The sequence below is a fragment of the Ananas comosus genome, linkage group 11 (genome assembly GCF_001540865.1).
Source record: "Ananas comosus cultivar F153 linkage group 11, ASM154086v1, whole genome shotgun sequence".
Classification (NCBI taxonomy): domain Eukaryota; kingdom Viridiplantae; phylum Streptophyta; class Magnoliopsida; order Poales; family Bromeliaceae; genus Ananas; species Ananas comosus.
Genome location: NC_033631.1, coordinates 8,959,983 through 8,967,754, shown reverse-complemented (window position 1 = coordinate 8,967,754; position 7,772 = coordinate 8,959,983). Strand labels below are relative to the sequence as shown.

At 33.5% G+C, this 7,772-nt stretch overlaps 1 long non-coding RNA gene across 1 annotated transcript; it reads right to left on the bottom strand.

The window, feature by feature from the left end:
* LOC109717549 lies at positions 4,542-5,416 on the bottom strand. The gene is made up of 2 exons (XR_002218208.1): positions 5,065-5,416; positions 4,542-4,875 (listed from the first exon to the last, which is right to left on the bottom strand). It is a non-coding gene; the product is annotated as an uncharacterized LOC109717549 (long non-coding RNA).

Below are 7,772 nucleotides of genomic sequence, written 5' to 3'. Positions count from 1 at the left end.
TTGCTAGTGGGCCGGATCATTACAGCAACGAAAAAAGATGCAAAAAATAAAAAGAATAAAGAGTAAAAAATAAAAAACAACTTTTTATTCAAAAAGATGAAGAATAAGAGAGAAAAGAAAAAGATGATGAAATTACACCGTTTCAGGATAGCGTTGTACTGTTTCAGATGAAACTTACACTCCTTGAGTGAAGGGAGGAGGGGGGGTGTGAAAGAACCACTGAGTATAGTAGTTAGAGTGACAAATAATAGAGTAGTACTGCGACAACGATCTTCTCGTCGTAGCTCAATCCAACTTATGGTGTCTTCCCCAAATCCATATCGCTCAAGTTGTCCCCAACCCCTCAAATGCCTATGAAAGCGCTAAGTAGGATTAAGACTAATTTATTCTTTATATTATAAATAAATAAGTTTGATGGCTTAGTCTCACCCATAGTTAGTTAAGTCGGATTCGGCAAAAATTCGGTACGAATATAATTCGGTTAAAATTCGTTTTCTAATTTTTAAATTCGTTGAAAAATACGGCTAAAAAACGGATTCGATAATTATTCGGATACGTGATTTATACGGATATTATACGTTCACCAATTAAAAATTCGGAATTAAAAATTCGGCTATTAAATTATTTTTTTTCTCAAAATTTATACTATACTATTAGTATAAATACTCATATTTCTTATGAATATAAGAATAAAAAGATACAAAATTAAGCTAATTATGTAAAAAAAATATAACAAACTATATTATGCTTATAATTAAATAAAATATTATATAATAATATTTCTATAATAAAAATAAAATACTATATATAATAAATAAATATATATTTATAAATAAAATTATATATATATATATATATATATAAACTAATGAGAGCATGCGGTACACGAGGCTGAAGTGGCCTCGTGGACCGCGCGCGACTATAGCCTCCCGTACGCCGCGATTTTTCTCTTCGTCTTTCTCCGCGGACTGCAACAAGAACACCATTTTTTCTCCAAAAAAAATTTTACGGACAACCAAAAATGGGGAAAAAAAATTTTCAACCGAAATTTTTTTTTCGGAGGGGTTTTTGATAGATCCAAATAATAGCGAGTTCGGTGACGAGAGCGGCGAAGGAGAAGGACGACGAAGACGATTGGCGACGAGAGCGGCAACGAAGCGACCCGCGACTCCGCCACTGCCGTTTCTTTGGGCGAATCGTTCGCAAATCGCGAATAATTCACGGATAATTATTTTTGATAAAAAAAACGAGTTTTTTTTCAAATTTTTTTGAAAAATACTGATACGGGCGTTTTATTTGGTTTTTGAAAAATACGCGTATAATTCGCGAATTATACGCGAATTTACTAACAGAGGAACTCTCACCTCACTTATTTATCGGTAAGTAGTGTGTAATTAAAATTATACCTTTCACTATCCTTCTCTTTATTAATTATAAAAAAAATTAAATTTGAATTAAATTTTGAACTAATAGTAATTTTGACCAATTTGCATAAAATATCTACTAATTTTGAGCTTTTGCAAAAGTTGGCCGCATTTTTGGATTTTGCAGATTCAGATTGGCTTTTTAGGAAACTGACAAAAACACCCTTATTCCCTTTTCTCTTTGCTTTTTTTTTCTCTGACCTCCTCTCATCGCCTATCCTGCCTTTTGTGACAGTAAAAAGATAAGGTCGCATTCTCTTCCTCTTTTTTTCTCTCGTTTTTTTTTTTTCTCTTCGACCTCCTCCGCCTCTTCGAGACCCTCACGACGATAAAAGGAATAGATAGATAAGAGCCCTAATTATATATATATATATATATATAAAACCTAAGGTAAGAAAATAATTTCTGTTAATTATTTATGTGTCATATTTATAAGTTACTTGCCAAAGTAAGCTAGCTATGGTTGGTACACTCATTAATTGACTTATTTATTAGTACAGCAAATATTATTCTATTGTTTTTGGGTATGAAAACAAATTACAGAGCATTTTTTTATTACACTTGTCCGCTTCTGAGCAAGTGGATAAGGCTGTGGGTTCGGTATGTTTGGTCCTACAGGCATGCTAATTATTTTTTAAAAAAAATATTTTTAAAAAATAGTGTACCAATTCATTTACTTATTTATCCTTTCCAAATTTATCTTAAAATTATCAAAATATTTTTTAAAAAACTCAATTCCATTAGTAAATCCTAAAGAAAAATAAGATTCTTTTAAAATTTTGAATGACATATTAGGTATTATTTCAATAGAAAATTAAGATGTGTGGACTAGATGCATGTGACTTTTCTATAATATTAATAATAATTGACAGGTTGGTGTGACATGCTCCCTCAAATAGTATGCCGATTTTTAATTCTGCAATTTATCTTTTAACTTCAATATCTTTGGTATGTCTAGTAGTTTGTGATAGCTCAATTTCTTCTTTAAATAATAAGATAGGATTTTTTTTTCCCCTTAGCTGTAGAGATTATTTTTTCCAATTCTAATCTAGTGAGAATTTCTATGTAAAAATAAAGTCACTTTAGGGGGTGTTTGGTTGAGCTTAAAACGAATCAAAAAATTATTTTCGGTATGAAAAATATTTTTTCGTTCGTTTGATTCGACGTAAAAATATTTTTCTGTAAAAGCATTTTTACGGATTTGGAGAAAAATTGAAATTTTCGTTTTTCACTGTTTTTCGACAGAAAATAAAAAACTCAAGCTGCATAAACTTTTCTTATTTATTTTTTTACACCAAACCAAACAAATATGAATATTTTTTTTTGTCAACCAAATAAATATTGATAGAAAATTACTATTTTCTCCTTCAAACCAAATATTACAAAACATAAAACTTTTTTCCATTGAAATTTTTTTTTATTTTTATGTTGAACAAAATGGACCCTTATTAGCGAAAGCGGAAGTTGTATAGTCCCAAATTTTAGTTTTAGAGCCTAAGCTTAACATAGCTTTTGATCACAGTAAACTCTTCAAAAAACTAGAGCTGAATCAGTTTTTAGGGCTTAATCAAGGCCTGACCCCATCGTTCATGTTCATTCCAACAATAAAGCTCGTTGTAGAGACTGTAATTTTTTTTTATTTTTATTTTTATTTTTTTTCTGGTTTTGCAAGGTAGTCAGGCTTAGGATAGCCCAATCCAAACTCGACCAGGTAGCAAAAGCCTAATTTCAAACTTAATTTGCATGTCCAGTAATCCAAGTATAAGCTTGCAACAAGTGCATATTTAGCATTCAGAGACATATTACGCAAGGATTTAAGTTTCCGTCGACACGAATGATATCTACTGTACCATATCGTGCCAACTAGATATCGGCATGATACAGATTCTATGCTAATGGCACAGCTTAAAATCCTCTATTCTTTAAATTAGTAAATAATTTTCTCAATAAAGTTTAAAAAATTTGGTAAAAATACAAAATAAATAGCTAAAATATTTTGATGCTAAAGAAAATAAATATTTCATGATATTAGGTGTTAGTACACATGAATTTTTTATGACCGGTACCAATAAGTTTTCGGCACGATTCTGTACCATGGTACTTAAATCGTTGATATTACGTATATTGTAGATACATTTCATTCTAACATTTGGCTATAAACAAAAGTATACATTGGGCTAATGTATGGATACTGCGCAATAGTTTTCTGATATCGAGACTTAGTTCATGTTCGTGAACACTTCATTTGAATCATTTCATGAACTTCGTACGATATAACTATTTCCTCATGAGTTGAATAGTTTCCAAAGAAAGGTAGTGTAAGTTAATTTTCGCGAACTAGGCTAGAATATTATTAATAATACCAAATCATTGATGCTATTAAGTTTTTGGCCATTGGATGAGGCGATGTACGGTTAGGATGATAATAGTCCTCCAAGATTGAGTGGGTGGTTGGTTTATTATTTAACAGATAAAAATGGTCAAAGAGATTTATCTAACGGCAAAAAATTTGATAGCACCAAGTGCTTGGTACTATCAATAGCATTGTAGCCGGACTCATTTTTACATTTACTAGTAGTGTAAGTGGGTCCTGTTCAGTATGGGCCATTTGATATTCGAGCTTGGCCCAGAATGCCCAGAAACAGTAATAGGCATTGGGCTTGGCTTTGGATTCTGAAAGCTTAATATCCATTAAACCTTGTTTACTTGCACTTCCGCTAAGGGCTATTTGTTTGGTGGGGGCAGAAGAGGTTGGAGGGCATTCCTATGCTCGATCTCAACCATAGTTAGTTAAGTCGATTCGGCAAAAATTCGGTACGAATATAATTCGGATAAAATTCGCTTTCTAATTTTTAAATTCGTTCAAAAAAAGGGCTAAAAAACAGATTCACCAGTTATTCGGATACGTGATTTATACGGATATTATACGTTCACCAATTAAAAATTCGGGATCAAAAATTCGGCTATTAAATTAAGTTTTTTTCCTCTCAAGATTTATGCTCTTAGCATAAATACTCATATTTTTTAAGAATATAAGAATAAAGAGCTACAAAATTAAACTAATTAAGTAAAAAAAAAAAATAGTAAACTATATTATGCCTCAAAATAAAGAAATAATTAAGCAAATAAGAGATCAAGAGAGTCCATATTTTAAATATAAAATATAAAAGATTCACATACAAGCATAGTTAGAAACTAAATACAAGATGAAATTGGCACAAACGGAGGAACAAATTCGATGTGACAAGAAAAAAAAACAGGATAAGAGGTTGCAACAAGAACAAATTGAGGAACAAAATAATATGATGGGATGTGATTAGGAAAGAATTAGTCACAAACAGTTTCTAAGAACATAAAAGAAAATTTTCCATCTTTTTCGAAATTGGAAATGGCCCAACTGTGCATTCCTTGCATGGTAAACTTCAATTGTAAGACAATAGACACCAAAAGTCTGGACAAAATTAGATCACAACATATTCTAATCACGATCAAAATCTGATTTAAAGTTATCAACTGAGAAAAAGATCTTATGATAAATCTGCAATAGGGCAGCCTTGAGAAACCTAAAATTTTAAGCTTAGCAGAGAATGGACTAAAAGCTTCCAACTTTTGCTTTGAAGACTGAAAACTCAAATCGTACCTGGTTTGTAAAGAACCACCCGATTACTGATCTATCGTTGGATAGCGAAACTGCGGAAGCGGAAGAGGAAGAGGAAGAGGCGACGAGGAGGGTTTTGATTTCTAAAAAGTGAAGAACCCGATCTTTGATCTTCGATTTCTGAAGAGTAGGGCTTTCAATGGCGTTCGGCGAGCGGCCGGAAGGGAAGAGAGGGAGGAGGAGGGGTCGGAAGCAGGGCCGCAGCGGTGAGAAGTTAGGGCAAACCCTTTTTTTTGGAAGAGGTGGGGGTAGGGCTCGTGGGAGTGGGAATGTGGGATGGCTCTGAAAAAGGGTTTTTTTTTTTTTTTTTTTTTTTGGGCGACAGGAGTCACAGGACAGGGCGACAGATTCTTTTTCCCCGTTTTGGGCCACTGCGAGGCCCACAAGTCCGCCCACAGTCGCAAGCAAGAGGGCCGTTTTTTTGGGCCGAATTATTCGCGAACTCCGTTTTATTCGCGAATAATTATTTTTCTCTAAAAACCGCGAATTATTCCGAATTTTTGCCTAAATTCGAAAACGGGTGTTTAATTCGGCATTTCAAAAATTCGCGAATAATTCGCGAATAATTTGCGAATTAACTAACTATGAATCCGACTATCAGTTACGAAATCTATTTCCGAACCCGACGGATTAAAAAAATCCATATCCAAATCCGAAACTAACCAAAAATTCGAAACCCGAGATCAAATCCAAACCCGAAGACCCGAACGCGAAATAATTATTTCTCTTACCATATTTCAAAATATATTATATTAAATTTAAAATTTTAAAATATAAATTCAAAATCATGTTGTCAAATAATTTGAAAGCTTTCTCATATGAAACGACGAGATATCTGGATAAAGAGAAAAGATAAAAAAAGATAAAAAAGAATAAAAGAGAGAAGAGAGGTTTAGATGATATAGTGAAAATGAAATTACTTAATTACCCACGTATGAAAAGACCAAAATATTCCTCGCTACGATACCTGGTAACTGGTGCCTCTTTCAAAGTGACTTGTTGTTACAGCTCAAATATTAAAAGAAATTAAATCTAAGACGTAGAATCAGAACGAATGAACGGCATCGAAAATATAAAGTACAAAATTATTATTATACAAACATAATGCATCTTTCTTTACTCACTTAATTTTTTTTAAAATAACGATTATCTCATATTATTTAATATGGTATTAAATAGAAAGTCCTAATATTCTTTTAGGCAAATCAAGTCTTCTTGTATTTTTTTCTAGACTATAAAAAAAATTTCAGTTCAGACAAGACATTAAGTGTTAAATTTAAAAATATAAAATATCATTATCTATTAGCTTAAAATTTTAGAGATTGTTAAATATAAAAATATATATTAAATAAAAAATAAAATTTCATTTTTTAAATGCTTAAACTGTCACGTCCTGAATTACAACATTTTTCTGGGCACACCAACAGACTCAGTGTATATATAGAAATTTTTCGTGTGCACGAAGCGATAGTTATACCTGCAACAAATAGAAGCTACAACTAAAGCACAGAACTGCTAAAACTGAAATATTTATATATAAAACATAAAAAGATTCACTGTATATACAAAAGCTAACAAAACCATCTCGCTTCAGCGAGTACCACTAGCATAACAGTATGTACATAGAAAAATTTCGAAACTATCTCTAATGGGTGCTCCTCTAGCAAAAGACCAGGGATAGAAGGGATTTAGCTCGCGACTCCCTTATTACGGTCAGAATCAGTAACAGCAACAGCAGCAGCCGCAGACGAAAGCTCTTCAAAATGGTAGCAGCAACTAGGTATGAGAATTACTGCAAAACAAAGTAGTACTCAGTGTGTACCGTCACCGACCCTAACGGCCTACCCACCAAGTCTACAGTAATATGTGCAAAGGATAGTAGGAAAAACTGAAAAGAGCTCTACAGCTACATGCCACTATACTATCGCTAACCAATACAGGCTATCTGTAGATATAGACATGTATCACACTGACCCAATCTCATACGAGCTGCCCAAACGGACCCACCCAGTTTGTATCCAAGCTACACCGTACACCACCCATGGGGATGGCTGGTCCAAGAAAACTGTCAAAGAGGACTGCTGCGACATCAAAGCAAGTAAAACCTCACTCCGGAGCGACACTCGTGGGAGTGACCCAACTGAGTATGCAAGCGTGTCTCTGTCGAGCTCAATTAGGCTCACACAGGCTATAGTCAATGCAAATTGATTAAACTGGCCTAACAACCAAAGTTCACGTGCTCTGGGCACAATCTAAAACAAGATACAAATATCTGGGTCTACCGTCAATCCCGACAGCACCCGACAGTACGGAACAGTCCAAACACTACTGTACAACGAGTTCGGTTCTTCAGCACGAGCGTAATCTCAACTTATACTAATCTAAGTATTCACTACGCACTAACAGTGGTGATACAAAAGAACAACAGTTCCGAAAGTTAAATCTAATAACTTTTCGAAAAGTGACAGTATAGGTTTAACGAGTTTTCTCCTAAGTCAAATACCATTTCAACATGTAACAAATCTTCTAAAATTAAGACTCCAAATTCATATTTCATAACAGATATGCAAATCGATGAATTCGAGCTACAAAATATGATGAACAACAAAGAAATACATGCTAACAACTCGACGATCTAGAAGAAAATCCGACGATTTCGGTAAACATTAGCCTACTTCGAACGCTCGTCT